At 36.5% G+C, this 16,349-nt stretch overlaps 1 protein-coding gene and 1 pseudogene across 4 annotated transcripts in view; both read left to right on the top strand.

Moving 5' to 3' along the window:
• The window catches only part of LRBA (LPS responsive beige-like anchor protein), a 764,757-nt gene that overhangs the window by 594,729 nt on the left and 153,679 nt on the right, over positions 1 to 16,349 (top strand). The gene's annotated exons all lie outside the window — the stretch shown is intronic.
• Positions 9,382 to 13,931, top strand: LOC103236374 (endonuclease 8-like 2 pseudogene; annotated as a pseudogene).

The following is a 16,349-nucleotide window of genomic DNA, read 5'->3' as shown; positions in this document are numbered from 1 at the left end:
TACTTGTTGAATGAATGTTGAAAATTTTCTCTACTGCCATGCAACCCTATTTACTAAAGATAAATCTCAGAAGATAAGTCCTTAATTGAATGGCCAAGAATTATAGCATTTCTCTCTCTGTCTCTGTCTCTTGTCTTTCCCTGTGAGTTTTTGTAGTTGTTGTTTTGTTTTTGTTTGTTTGTTTGTTTGGAGACAGAGTCTTGCTCTGTCCTTCAGGCTGGAGTGCAATGGCGCAATCTCGGCTCACCGCCACCTCCGCCTCCAGCGTTCAAGCAATTCTCCTGCCTCAGCCTCCCGAGTAGCTGGGATTACAGGCGTCTGCAATAATGCATGGCTAGTTTTTTGTATTTTTTTAGCAGAGACAGGGTTTCACCATGTTGGCCAGTCTGGTCTGGAACTCCTGATGTCAAGTGCTCTGCCTGCCTCAGCCTCCCGAAGTGTTGGGATTGCAGGCATGAGCCACTGCGCCCAGCCTCTCCCTGTAAGTTCTAAATGACTGTCTCTCTTCTATCAGAATCTCTCCCTCCTCGCTCTCTGTCTTTTATTGTAGAGTGTTTTTTTTCCCCTCTTTGTCTTTAGAATCTTTCTGTTGAAGGGAAAATATGGTAGGTAGTGTGGATGTAAGGCATGTAAGGCACCATGCGTAATGGGATTCTGAACTTTTTTTTTTTGGAAACAAGGTCTCACTTTGTCCCTCAGGCTGGAAGTGCAGTGGCGCAGTCACAATTCACTGTAGCCTCAGCCTCGACCTTCCAGGCTCAAGTGATCCTCCTGCCTCAGCCTCCTGAGCAGCTGGGACCACAGGCATGTACCACCACACTAGGCTAATTTTTTATTTTTTGTAAAGATGGGGTCTCCCTATGTTGCCCAGGCTGGTCTTGAACTATTTTAAGCGATCTTCCTGCCTCAGTCACCGAAAGTGCTGGGATTACAGGTGTGAGCCACTGTGCCTGGCTGGAATTCCAAACTCAGTGAATAAAATTACTATAGTCTGAAAAATACCATGAGAAAAATCTCAGACATAGATATTTAGATATCCTATGTACCTGTTCTTAAATAATTGTGTTTTGCCTGCTTCTGGTTCTAAACGCAGACCTGATTTTGGTTAGTAAAGGATTCCATTATTAATAAAGCAAAATAAGAGTTATTCTATCTATATGCATGAAAGATCAAAGGATCAAAAACTTTGCACAGTAGCTAATATAATCCTTACTAGAATTTTGCTTCTACCCACAGAAATAGTCTTTTTTTTTTTTTTTTTTTTTTACATAGTGTCTCTTTCTGCAAGGTGTACTGTGTTAGATCTATTAAGTATAATGAGATATCCCTATGGTTTTGAAGTTCCTTATAATTCCATAGAGAAATATGACGTATATAAATAATTATACCATATGGGAGAAAATAAGTGCCAGATGAGAAATATTGGAGTCCAAAAGAAGAAAAGTTCTACTAATGTGTATGTTACTATAGAGTACTTAAAAATTTTTTCAGTGTAATGATAATTGCATCTTGCTTTTAGGTATGATACTTTCAAGTCTACAAAATGTATTCACATCTTACTGTAGAGTACATTGCTTGTGTGAAAGATACTTTATTAAAGAAGATTCTATTGTATGCAAAAATAATCTTTTATTGGGACATCTACAGGGTTTTTAATCTCACAAATAATATACTCTGATTACACTCTTGAAAATTATATATCCTATTCTTTAAAAATCCCCAGTAAATAATTTTGAACTAGATGTGTAGATAAAAATAAATAAGAGTAGTTAACAGATTTAATAATTTTGTTAAATTTTACCTCTAGTCTCAAAGCTGTTTAATTACTTATGTAACTCTTTTGAGAAATAATAAGAGAAATGAAAATATTGATAAGCCTGACATTTTGTTATGAAATTGAAGACTTATGTGTGGGTTTTTTTCTTTCCAAATTCCTTGATTTGTTAAGCATCTCATGACCAAATTTTAACCTCATACCTACATTTGCTACTAGAAATATAAACAGAAATGAAGTCATGAATTTGAGTATTCTTTTTTCCTGCTTTATAATAGCAATAGTAGATATCTTCAGCTTTCTACCTCTATCTGTGCTAGACATTCCTGTTCACTGCTTTGATGGACAGGAGGTACATATGATAGATGCTAGTAGTTTTGTTTTCTCTTCTTCCTGAATCTCAGCCTTTTTCTTTCAAGATTCTTTAATTAGTTTGTATTTGGTTTCATTTTCTCTAACAATTCTTTAAAATACCCTACCTGTAAAAAAATAAAAAATAAAAAGAAACCTAAACAAAACAACTATAACATCAAAAGAAATCACCTGCTCTTCTTTACCTTTCTTCTTCCTTTTCTTATTATTCTTGTTTTATCACAAATAATATGGAGTCAAATCCAGCTCCCTCTTATGTTTGGAAGCTCAAAATTTTTTCAGAACTTACTTTGTGAGGCCTGCTGATATTTTTCCACCAATGTGTATATTCTCCTTCTTCTCCATCTCCACCCCCATGCCCTAATATCTGTAGGATAGTAAGTAGGGCATTGATAAATTACCCCCATTTTTATATTGATAACCAGCTCATTAGGGCCCTAAAACTTAGTGACTTTCAAATACTTTGACAACTATATAATATATGGTTATATAGGCTATTTAAAGAACCTCCTATTGGTTGGTCTTTCTAAAACAGGAGGGATTTAATCATGCATCTGTTGTTGTTTTGATCCTATTTTTAAAATGTTACATTTTGACACCTTAGAAAGCATATTTAAATTATTATAATAAAGATAAATCTATAAGAACACACTTAAATTACTATAATAACAAATATTTCATTCAGCTATCACATATTTCAGGTAGAATCATTATTAGTTATAATTGTCAACTTTATTTGTATTGTCTTGCTGGAGTTCCTAGAAATACTAAAGAAATGTTAAACAGTAGAGAGCAGATAGTGAAATATGATGGTGGGGTGGTAGGAATCATTTTATTGAGTAGATCCTAAAGCATACCTTGCCTGATTAATATAGTATACATTCTGTAAAATGTTTTTGTGAGATTTTCCAAAAATGAAATGTAAGGTATGTAGAAGATTTAAATTTTTTCAGAAAGAAAAAAATAAGAATAAGGTAACATTTCTGGTAACTTAATTGTTTTTTTTTTTTTTTTTTTTGCTGAGGGGGAGTTGTTACTTTAGTATCTTAAAATCCCTATTTCTTAAATTTTACCAATACTCAAAGAATAATATTACCCAAAATTGAGGTTATTCCTATGAAACAAAGGTTAAAAATGTTAATTATTTTTATTTTAAAGAAGAAAGAGACCTTTTTTTTTTTTTTAACACTAAAGCGATCTTTTATTTATAGCACAATTTACCATTTTTAAAGTTTTGTGTATCATTTGTATTTCTCTGCATCATTGGTGATTCCATTTCAGATCTGACCTCTCAATGATGGCCTTTATTCTGCCTGAAGAAGCAGATCAGTAGTGTTGATCAGTTTTCTAAGTAGGCTTAGAGCTACTCTCCAATGGAAATATAATACAAACCACAAATATAAGCCACCTATGTAATTAAATGATTTCATAGTCATATTTTTAAAAGTAAAAAAAATTTAATAATTTATCTTAACCATATATTTCCAAAATATTATTTCAATATATAATCAATATAAAATTATTAGATATTTTACATTTTTTGATACTAAGTCTTCCGGTGGTATTTTATACTTAACATTTCTCTATTTACATGACACATCTGTGTTCAGACTAGCAACACATTTTGTGTTCAGTAGCCATCTGTGGCTAGTGGCTGCTGTATTGGGCAGTGCAGATTTAGGGCATTGTTTTGGAATCACATCAAGGGATAGTTTGGGCTTATGGAAAGAATGCCTTCACCCTTTTTAAACAATGATGTTTCTTATGTGTACTTCATCTAAAAGTAAACAGACAATTAGTACCAACAATCTGTAATCTTGAAGACTGAAATGCAAAGTATTAAAATTGGGTTGGAGAATCATCACTGTGATAAATAATATTTTAAAATCCGCAGTAGATTCTGTGTTTTAAATCTTTAAAATTCACTTAAATTTAGAAACTGGGGTTCAGAATAGATTATTTTCTTCAACCTGAACCTTGAATTATTATGACCAAATTTTATGTAACAAATTACAGACTCATGAAGTTTAAATGAATTTGACTAGACAATTACATCTAAATATTGGGCAAATATCTAAACTTTTCTAGGCAATTTATTGTCATTGATTTTTTTCCCCCTCCTCTTGAGGTTGTGTACTCATTTCAGATACCTTTAGTGTCGATAAATTCAATCTAATGGTGAAGTACAATCTGACTTGCCGCAGTTTAAATTCTTTTCTTTCTGTACTGTAGAAATGATTACTACTCTGCACTAGAACATAGAAGGAATCATAAATGTCACCCTGGTTCATTACTTTGGAATGGGGACAGTAGTAAATGGATCTGAAACAGAGGTTGTTGGAGAACCATACTTTTTCAGAAACCCTGAATTTAATATAATAATATATTATTAAAATATAAGCTGTACAAAAGTAAATTAGATTAAAAAGTTTGGAGGAACCCTGAGATATCATTTACTTTTAAAATTTTGTATTTTAATTGTGTTTATCCACTATCAGACTCTGGTTGTGATATAGCACCAAATATGACATAACTCTTGCCTTCAGTGGGCTTTTGCAGTAGTGGAGATACCTACAGTAAAACAAGTCCAAACAGTTTAGTACAGTAGACTCATGCTCCTTGGGCTCATGGATACAGCATCTGAAATGATGAGAAGGAAGAGGAAAGAGGAAATTCAGGACCAATCATGGGGGGCCTTCTGCTTCATGAAAGAGGATGAACTTTATCTTGGGTGCAGTGGGGAGACTTGAGAGAGTCTGAAGCAGAGAAGTGACATGAGTAGATTTTGTGCTTTTAAGAGATCACTGTGATTGGTGTTGAAATATGTATTGCCCTTGTTGATGGCCCAGAGTGGATCTGTTTCAGATCCTTGCCTAAGTTGTTAATTAGGCAAGGAGCAGTGAAGGCTTATATTCAGTAGTGCCAGTGGGTCTAGAAAAATGTGGATAAATTTAAGACATATTTAGAAGGTAACTGCTAGGATTTGGTGATTTGTCTTGTGAGATGAGAGAGAAAGAGTGAAAGATTAAATTTGACTTGGGAATATATATATAGAGAGAGCACAGAAGAAAGAACAAGTTTTGTTAGGTCATAGATATTTAGCTCCCTGCCTTTAAGAAGAAAACTATGAGAAGTCAATTAAAATCCCCCACAACACGTTTAGTTAGGCTAGCATTTTTTGGTTATTTACTATATTTAATATAGAGTGCATTTAGAATTAAAAGAATAAGATAGACATAGTTCTTTAGTTAGCATATCTCTCCAGATGAAAAAGACAGGCATATATAAAATAATTTTTAGTACAAATTAGATAGTGATAAGTGCTATAGTAAGATATAAACAAAATTAAATTAATTCTGACTGGGGGAGATGGGATTGCAAATGACTTCACAGAATAAGTGATTTTTAAGCTGTATCTTAAGGGATGCAAGAGAGTCTAACAGACCTCCCACATTTATGTCTCTAGCCTGTACATTTATCCTGATATCTGACTACCTCCTCGACATCTCCATTTGAATATATAAACTGTATCTTAAATTTGACATGTTCAAAACTAAATTCCTGATCTTCATTTCTTCAAAGCTATTCTTCTTCTAGTTTTCCCCATATAGTACATGGTTTCCTATTTGAGTATAAGCTGAAATCTTTGCAATGTAAGACCCTATACCACTTAACCCCTTTCCAAAATCCTGTTACATCTTGAGCTCTTCTGTTTGCCACCCCATTCACTCTGTTCTAGCTAAACAGGGTCTACTGGTGTCCTTCAAGTACTTTCCACCTCAGCACCTTTGGTTTTCCTTTTCCTTTCACCTGAGGCATTTGTTTTAGTTGTCTTTAAGAACTCATTCTTCTTCCCTTTCAGGTTTTTGCTCAAATGTCACCTTTTCAGTAAGGCCTTCTCTCTCCTCCCTATTTAAAATTGCTCCCCTCACCTCATGCACTTTTACTTACTCCCTGACTTCATTTTTGTTTATGTCACTCACCATCTGACATATGTATCTTATGCTTATTGATTTGTTTATTATGTCATATCCCACTTAAACATTAGCTCCATGAGATCCTAAATTTTTGACTGTTTTGCTCATTGGTTTATCCCTAGAATCTACAAAGGTGTTTGGAATGTAGCAGGCACTAAATTAAATATGTATTGCATAATAACGTGACGAAATGAGGAAGAGTGTTCTGAGCAAGGGAAGTGACATGAGCAAAACTCAGAAAAGATGTTTGGCACATTGGTAAATGCTTATTGATCTGTTAATTGGTCTTATGTTTCGGGTGTGTAGAAAACATAGAAACAGATTCTGAAAGGCAGTTGAGTCTAACATGAAGGCCTTTGGTAATAGTCTAAAAATGCTTGAGTTAATTCTATAAGCCAGTTCAACAAGATAATAGTTATGATTGACTTTGCAATCTGCCTGATCTGTGTCACAGCTATTAAAGAGATGCAAACAAATGAGCATTTGGTTGACTGTAAGGGACAGGAGGCATAAAGCTTTTCTAAGAGTAAGTGAAAGAGCCTGGGAAAAAGAGCGAGGTAGTTTGAGGAGAAAATAGAGAGTGTATGCTTATTCCAGCCAGAAGGGCACAGCAAAACTCAAATGGATATGTTCCTGATATGGAGTGGGACTACTAACATCTCATTTTTTAGGATGAGATTTTCTGTCCACAAGAGAACTGGTAGCTGGGTGTCAGATGTTGACCACAAGTTGTTAATAATTCAGTTTTCTACATTTTATTACTGTGATAGTCTTGCAAACATGGACATACCATCACTGGTCATATCTTGGATTTTTCATTTAAAACCTATTTTACAATTTAATGTGCATCATTAGTGGTGAGTGTATTAAGTTATGACGTTGGTAGGGTTAGTAAAGTTTATTCTATATTTAAGTAAATAGAATGCAATTAAGTCCTAAGAGATACTAAATATTATTTTAAAAATAAATGACTATGCAGTAATATTCTATGAGCTCATATATAATTTAATATTTAACCCTTAAAAAGTTTTAAATGTACATATGCATGTTGAATAATAATGTATAGTGGAGGTGATCATAGAATAGTTTTGTGGCTTGTGAGATTTGTAAAACATGAGACCTTTGACTTGCCCTCTACTACCTCAGAAATCCCAGAGGTCTGCAATCTGAAGATAAATTAGATTTCTTTTTTCCCTTAGCAGCACATCTTCTACCATGTTAATACATTCCATGGATGCTGATATCATCAGCATTAGGCCCATTTATAAGAAAATGCTTGGCTACAGTTAATAGAACATAATTGATGGGAATGTATTTCTTAATTATTTAGTTTTTAAACTTAAACTTCGATGATTTAGTAATTTTATTTTCTTAGCAAAAAAAATCTTCACTCTGTTCTCAGACATCTTTTTTAATAATTTAAAGTTTTAAAAAATGCTGAAAGTAAAATTAAAATCTTATCCTTATTCATGCATTTGCACATTTTCAACTTAAGTGCTCATTCATTTCTCCTTCCTATCTTCCCTCCCTCCTTCTGTTTTTTGCCAGCCTCTCTTCTTTTCATCAGTGAGCTCAAACTTGCTCAAATATGTCTGTTTATCCTTGCTTTTATACATAACTTATATATAACTTGTGATTTGTTAATTTAGCCACATCTCTTTAGCCCTTTTCCTCAAGGGCTAAAGGTTTAATGATGAACCTTTGTGCTAATTTATTTAAGTATTGAAGTTTGTACTCATGTCTACAATGAACTACATTTTGCTCGTTGATAAAAATTACTTGAAACCCTGAATATTTTTCTTCTCATGCTATTTACATACCATACAGAAAAATTAAAACCCTGTTAAGACATTTGGAAAATAGTCATATCTTCCAGAATTATAAAAATGCATACATCTGTCAACTGTGATTTGTTTTTAGACTGGTGACCTTATCATATTTCTTGTTCAACTAAAAAATGTAGACTGTTCATTAATGTGTTCTTAGAACTGAGATGAGTGGTCCTTCTCCCATACTAAATATATATCTACCAATTATTCCAGAAAAGGTTTAAGGTGCACATTTTATTTGCATCTTCTCTTACGGCAGTTACAACTCACCTTTTGTTTGCATTATTAATGCCCATTATTTCTCTCCAAATTATAATTTATTTGGAGATAAGGGTCTAGAACAGCAAAAGGCCCAATGGAGATGTCCATTTCAAACATGGAAGTGAAAAATGTGTTGAAAGCAAGAGAGAACCATAAATTATTGGGAATATTTATCATAATGTGAAGCATGTTAAGCCCTACTGTCATTGCTAATAAAGAAGATAATATATTTGTTTTGAATGTCATAGTTATTTGGCAGGAACTATTAAGTCTCAAATATTTTTGTGGGCATATATATTTTTGAAAGTAAGTTTTTTTAAGTATTCTTAGAATTATGTTAAATGCTTTTATAAATGGGTATAATTCAGTGAATGACCTGTTGGCTTTAGGATTTAGGCAAATTGCGTCTGTAATTTGGGATTTTTATCGTGAATCCTACTAATGATAATAAAATTTTATTATATATAGAATTCCATATAATCCCATATGAGCCTCACAACAAACCCTGTGGTTTTGAAATGGCAATTGAGGTGAGTAAGGGTCACAGAAATTAAATTAATTTGAGTGCATGTGACAGTAAGTTGAGTAGACAAGACTTAAACCCAATTATTCTTTCTACTATATCAGACTGAAATAGATTATCATTTATCTATTGATTTGTAACCCTTGATTTTTCTTTATTGTAATGCATTTGAAATAACAGTTTTATAATATCTAAAAACCACATAATATTTATGGGGTTGGTCTGGAAGGATTATAGATTATTTTTTCTTTTCCAGTTTTGAAAATGATTGTTTTTCTTTTACTGTAGAAAAAAATAGCATTTTATCTACCAAATCAGGACAAACTAAATTTAAATATCAACTTAAAAACTTTCAGATATGCAGTTGATTTAAAATAACTATTATAAATGCAATTCATTGTACTTGATCTCTAGTGAATTTTTTAAAAGTTTTGTTACGGGCTAACAAAATAAATACTTGAAAATTAAAATGTATCAAAGCATGCACCTTATATTTTTATAATATATTGTTAATCAGCTCTTTTTTGTTAATTAAGAAAGCTTATTTTCAGTTTTTTAAATCATTTTTTCAGTGGTGAAAAGCTAAAATTTTGCTTTCACATTTTTTTACTGTCAGTATTCCTAAGCAGTGCACCTTAAATTAGTTAACTTCTAATTTATCATGTTTCTATTTGAGTTGTCAGGATTTTATATTTAGGAAAAATAAAATAAATGTTTAATTTTAATTAAAAAGGAGCTTCTTCATTTTTATTTCTATTTTGATTATCTTGTTTCTTTTTGGTTGATAGATTAGTAGTTGGTATGTTTGCCCCAATATATTGAAGTGGTGGGTTTAGTTCAATGCATACAATTGGTGACTATTAAAAGGAGAATCATATAGCCTGGCTGCAAAGATTGTTCGTATCAGTGGAAATTATACCTTAATAAAGAAAACTAAAGCATATGTGTGGTCACAACCAATCCTTGTCATTATGCCGTGAAAGCCTTGGGATTTGTGATCAAAGCAATGGGCTTATCCTGAACTGTGGTATAACCTCTGGTTGAACCTTTCAAATTTTTATCTTAGGAGATGATACACTAAATGTTGGCCATGCTACCTGCCTCTAAGACTCATCTACCTAATTAAGTGATAGAGATTAAAATTATTGTGAGCAAGCCAGAAGAAAATGTGAATTGTAAATGTATCTGTCTTCTGTCAGTGTTGTTTACTTATCATTTTCCACTGATGTTTTAAAGAATTGCTGAACATGTGTTTTTTATCCAGAACTGACTGTTCTGTTCTGATGAATATAAAACATACTTCACTTTGTAAATGTGCATTAAAAGTATTAGAAAGGCATAATCTTTGACTCTGTTACTACATTTCATCTGTCAAAAGAGATAATTTTGAACTGTTAGATTTAGTGTTGTATCAAGACACGGTTCTTAGAAAGATGCTTTTAGTATTAAATTGGAGTTCTACTGTATAACTTAAATGCCATTGTCATCCACAGTAAGATTTTGGCTGTATATACGCTTATTTATTTTGTTACATATTGGTATATATCAGTTGAGTTCAGCATGTTTATTTCATATTAAGAGAGTAGTGAACTCTCATCACTGACTTATTCATGCAGATTTTCTTGTGATGAGACTGCAATATAGTTTAAGTACAGCATGTCCTCAAATAATGTCATTTCATTCAATGTTTTGTTATATCGCTGCTGAGAAAAAAACATGAATTCATGACCGGGGCCGCTGTCTGTGTGGTGTTTGCACGTTCTTCCCATGTCTGTGTGGTCTTTTTCTGGGTACTCTGGTTTCCTCCCACATCCCAAAGATGTGCACATGAGGTGAATTGCTGTGTCTACATGGTTCCCGCCTGAGTGTGTGTGTGTGTGAGTGTGTGTGTGTGTGTGTGCACCTGGTGTCCTGCTATGGGATGGCACCTGGTGTCCTGTCCAAGGCAACATGGGTTCCTGCCTTGCGATCTGAGTTGCGGGGGTAGGTGTAGGCCACCTGCAACCCTGAAGTGGAATAAATGGGTAAATAATTATCTTGTTTTTGTTCATCTTTCTTAGATGTATATATAGCTCACATTTATTTCAATATTTAATATTAGAAGTGTTTTGAGTCTCTTGTTTAGAAATTTGGCGATATTTTTGTGGCAACCAAAATATGCCATAGGAACTTAACTCATTTGTATCAATTAGCCTGTGGGAAAATTGGTTTTGTTATATGCCATTGTATGTGAAGTTGCAATTTCCAAGAACCTGTCGATGACAGTAAGTGAGGATTTGCTGTATATATGCTCACTTTCTTATTTAATTGTGCCAATTTGATTTTCTTCACACTGTATGTAAAATCTTAATAATCTCTCTCCTCAGTAGTTTCTTAGAAATGCTTGTCATATTTTAAATTCACATGTAAAGTCCTCAGTTTCATGGCTCCTTCCATTTAGAAGGGGATAAAAACAAACAAGCAGTTATAATACAGATTGATGAGTTCTGTGTTAGGGAAATACAATGTATTACTTTTCCCTAAAGCTTTCTCTGGTCACCCCAACTTTTAGTAATAATTTTCTCATTTGAATTTCTGGAGTGCTAGTTGGTTTCACAACCTATTTTCTCTTAAAAATATATCCTTTCTCTATTACTGATTTAGATCTGTATTCTGGAGGGGAGGGAACACTCATATTATGTATCGCAGACCCTAAAACAGTTCTCTCTAAAGAGTAAGAACTAGCAGGAGAATGGCGTGAACCTGGGAGGCGGAGCTTACAGTGAGCCAAGATCACGCCACTGCACTCCAACCAGGGCAACAGAGCGAGACAGCGTCTCAAAAAAAAAAAGTAAGAACTAACCTACAGGGGCGTCCCCTAGCCCTAGCAGGAGGGAGCCCGCGTGTGCCGAGGTGCTGAGAAATCTCTGCCCGGTGCTGGAGCTGCTGTGCGGGCCATGCAGTGGTGCTGGGTCAGGCCCAGGGGCTGCCCACCCAGAGCTGGGATGCCAGAAGAGCCGTTGGTGAGGACATTTCACCATTTGGTCTCCCCTTTTGTGGGCAAGCAGGTGATCAAGACAGAGGCAACAGTAAGCCTGCAGTCTCTGTGGCTCCAGGACACCCAGGTCCATGGAAAGAAATTATTCCTTAGATGTGATCCAGATGAAGAAATGGGGCCTGCTGACAACAGCCCACCGCCAGAGCCTCCACGGAAAGAAACGCAGAAGGAGGGGACTGTGGGCCCAAAGCAGCCCCGGGAGCCCACTGGGCAGAAGACCCTTGATGCCTTCTCACTGTCCACAGAACTCGTCCCCCGGGGAGAGGATGATTACGAATGTTTGGAAGGAGACACACCTGCAGGAGATGCTGGGAGGTGGCTGCCTGTCAGCTCTTGTTTGTTTGGCAGCATTTGGGTGAACAATTTCTCCAGAACTAAGAAAGCCAACAAGAGCGGGTACTGGAGGGAACCTGCCCCGAGGTTGGTCCTGTACTTTGGTGGTGGTGGTTTCCTGGCATTTTATAATTGTCAGAGGTCTTGGAGCTCTTCCCCAGAGGTCACACCCACCTGTGACATCCTGTCTGAGAAGTTCCATTGAGGACAAGCCTTGGAAGCTCTAGGCCAGGCTCAACCTGTCTGCTATACACCGTTGGACCAGAAATACTTCTCAGGGCTAGGGAACATCATTAAGAATGAAGTTTTATACAGAGCTGGCATCCATCCCCTTTCTCTTGGTTCAGTCCTGAGTGCCTCCATGTCAGGAGGCCCTGGTGGATCGTGTGGTAGAGTTCAGTACAGCCTGGCTGCAGGGCAAGTTCCAGAGCAAACTGCAGCACATGCAGGTCTACCAGAAAGAACAGTGCCTTGCTGGCCACCAGGTCATAAAGAAGCCATTTGGGCCTTCAGGTGGGTTCCAGAGGCTCACCTGGTAGTGCCCACAGTGCCAGCCTCAGTTGTCAGAGGAGCTGGAGCAGCGCTAGTTCTTCTGAGGAACTTGGGGTGCTCTTCATGGAATCTTACCCCTTGGGGAACCTGATGTCTAAGTGTCCAGAGAGGAGGATATGGGCAGGGATGGGGTACAGAGCATAGTGTGGGTCAGGGGTGCCAGTATTATAATATTCATCTCCCTGGAGTTATGTTGAAGGCAGAGTTTTCATAGGGTTAGATTTGTTTTTATTTTTCCTTTTATAGTTCAGTTAATTCTTCCTATTGAATTGTGCCATTGTGAAAGATGAGAAAAGTCATGATGATGGGTAAGGGGAAAACCTCTCAGAAGTCAATGGGGCAAGGAAAAAGAAAGCCTATGGGAAATAGCTGTGCTCCAAACATGGCTTTGCAGCTGATGTGGGGTTTTTGGGATTTTTATTTTGAGACAAGGTTGAACTCTGTTTCCTAGGCTAGGGTGCAGGGGCATGAACTCGGCTCACTGCAGCCTTGCCCTCCCAGGCTCAAGCAGTCCTCACCTCAGCCTCCAGAGTAGCTGGGACTACAGACATGTGCCATGATGCCCGGCTGATTTTTGTTTACTTTTTATAGAGATGGGGTCTTGCCATGTTGGCCAGGCTGGTCTTGAATTCCTGCACTCAAGCGATCCTCCCACCTTGGCTCCCAAAATGTTGGGACCACAGGTGTGAGCCACTGTACCCAGCCAGCTCCTGTGTTGTTGTTTTTGTTCTGCAACTTTGGTTGATTTTAAGGCCCTCCATTTTGGAAAGCAGGAAGACAGTAATTTTTTTTTTTCTTGTTCCCCTGGAGGATCCAGGGATGAGAATAGAGTGGCCTGAGAGCAGTGCTTGGGTTCAGCCTCCTGCCAGGTCCTTCCTGCTGGACGCAGACACCAAGAGCCTGGGGTGGAGCAGAGAGCTGCGCCTTCTAGGGTGCTCAGTGGTCTGCAGAGAAAAGCTACTTGTTTACTCCTTAAGTCAATGTATTTGTGACTGTTGCTGTTCATATGTTGAACGATTCAGGAATCAAGGGCTATGGAGAAACTCCTTCAGGTTGTTGGCAACAGGTTAATGAAACTAGGACAGTGACATGAAAATAAAGCTCTCTGTTAAACAAACAAAAAAGAATAAGAACTAAATAAATGTGGTTTCTTTTTTGTGATAATGATGTACTACATCACCCTTCATTTCTACCTAAGGTTTAAATCAAATAATTAAGAGGGATTCTTGTGAGTTTTATTATTTTAATAAAAAATAACATTTACATTCTATTTGTATTTCTGCCCATACTGAATTCTTCCTGCATTTTGTGTGTGTGTGTATATACATATATAAATATATACATAAAATGACATGTTTACATGTTATTTTTATATATATTTGTATAATGTATACATGTATTTTTTTTGAGACAGGGTCTCGCTCTGTCACGTAGAGTGCAGTGGTGTGAACACAGCTCACTGCAACTTCCTGGGCTCAGGCAGTCTTCCCCATCAGCCTCTCGAATAGCTGGGACTACAGGCACAGGTGATACCACCATACCTGGGTAAAGTTTTTTTATTTTTTGTAGAGACGGGTCTTGCCATGTTGCTCAGGCTGGTCTTGAACTCCTGGAAACAAGCCATCCTTCTGCCTTGGCCTCCCAAAGTGCTGGGATTACAGGCCTTAGCCATGGTGTCTGGCCTAGAAATATATTATCCTGGCTGGGCTTGGTGGCTCACTCCTGTAATCCCAGCACTTTGGGAGGCCAAGGCAGGCAGATCACCTGAAATCACGAGTTTGAGACTAGCCTGGCCAACATGCTGAAACCCCGTCTCTACTAAAAATACCAGGTGTGGTGGCAGGTGCGTATAATCTCAGCTACTCAGGAAGCTGAGGCGTGAGATTGAACTCAGGAGGCAGAGGTTGCAGTGAGCTGAGATAGCACCCCTGCACTCAAGCCTGGGTGACACAGCAAGACTGCATCTCAAAAAAAAAAAAAAAAGATATTATCAGTTAATATATTGCTAATTTTTTACCATTATTGAAATAGATATAAAATAGATATAAAATTATAACCACCAACTCAAGTGTACAGGAAATATCCTAATTTGAACTCAGCCCTTCTTCATATTAGGCTGGTGAAAAATTCCTTCATAGTTATTAAATTGGTAGGGCAGAGACCTTCTTTTCTCAAGGCTTGAATGAGAATCCAGGCTTATGCGATTCCTAGAAAACTGGCCTTCACATCTTTAGTCCATCGTTTTCCTCATTAGTCATATCTTTATTGTCTAAGATACATGTAGTCTTTTGGAGGGAGGCAGCTCTGATGATTTTACCAAGTTAGTGTTAGAAAATATTTGCTGATGCCAAAAGCCATGGTGCCAAGGAACTAGCTTCCCTGTGTGCACCATGCATGGGGCCACTGTGTACAGTAGGCAGATTGTTCTTCATGAAAGGGCACTTGATTGAGAGAAAGAACGGAAGCTAAAATCCAGCCTGTATTTACTCCATTTACCAAGCTGAATTCTCTTAGGGCTACATTAGCCTAGAAGTGTTGCCTTTTTTCTAATTCACATTGAGGCACTGTATGGGCGTATAGTGACCCTCTTACCATTCCCCATCCTCTGGGTTCCTGCGTAACCTCTTCATCCCTTCTCCTTCTCCTGTCCTCCAGGCTGGGGGGGTGGTGGTGGTGGTGGTAAAGCTGACTGTAGATTTTGAGAACTTGCTTCCCTACCTTGGAAAACATTTATACCTCTTCTTTGGCTTCTCTTTCTTTAAAAATACTAACATGTGACTCCTCCTTCACCTGGATACCTCACATACTCTCTGTTTGCTTAGAGATTCACACAAGACAGAAAAGAAAGATGCTTTCAAGAGACCTCTGCTCTGGACCCTGCAAATGTTCTTGAGAAAGGAAATGCCTGACTACTCTCTTAAAATTAAAGGTGAAGGGAGTCAGAGGTGAAAAAGTAGAGTAAAACACAAATACATATCTTGATAAATTTCAAGTGAAATGTTGAAAGCTTAAATTTTAGTTTTTAAATTTTTAATTTTGAAATGTTTACAATGTCCGTTGTACAAAATTTACATAAAATGTTTCCTTAGGAAATCACAAAATCCATAGTGATTAAATGGAAGTTGATGAGTCATTACTTTCTTCCCAGCATGATAGAAATTATGTAGCTGAAAGACTTGAAAGTTTGAAATTGCTTTCTTCATATCACTTATTAAAAAATTCTTCTTTGTTTTATGGGTGGTTTGGCTCCATTTAATTTCTACTTAAACTAATGAATTTATATTTAGTTTACGGTGTCAATATTAAAGTAGCATAATAATTCATAATAAATTTGTATTTAAAAATAAATTGGACCAGGAATAAAGATATTTTTGGGAGGATTGCTTGAAGCCAGGAGTTTGAGACTAGCCTGGGCAACATAGCCAGACCCTGTCACTACAAAAAAATTAAAAAATTAGCCTGGCATGGTGGTGTATTCCTATAGTCCTAGCCACTTGGAAGGGTAAGGTGGAAAGATGGATTAAAGTTTGAGGTTACAGTGAGCTATGATTGTGCCACTACTGTACTCCAACCTGGGTGACAGAGTGGGACCCTGTCTCTTAACCAAAAAAAAAACAAAAACCAAAAAACAACAACAAAAAACTTGTGGAGAATATTTGTTTTGAGCAAATAAATTTTTTGTCAATTTGTT

This window comes from Chlorocebus sabaeus, chromosome 7, assembly GCF_047675955.1.
Source record: "Chlorocebus sabaeus isolate Y175 chromosome 7, mChlSab1.0.hap1, whole genome shotgun sequence".
Lineage (NCBI taxonomy): Eukaryota > Metazoa > Chordata > Mammalia > Primates > Cercopithecidae > Chlorocebus > Chlorocebus sabaeus.
This window is presented reverse-complemented; position numbering and strand designations above follow the sequence as displayed.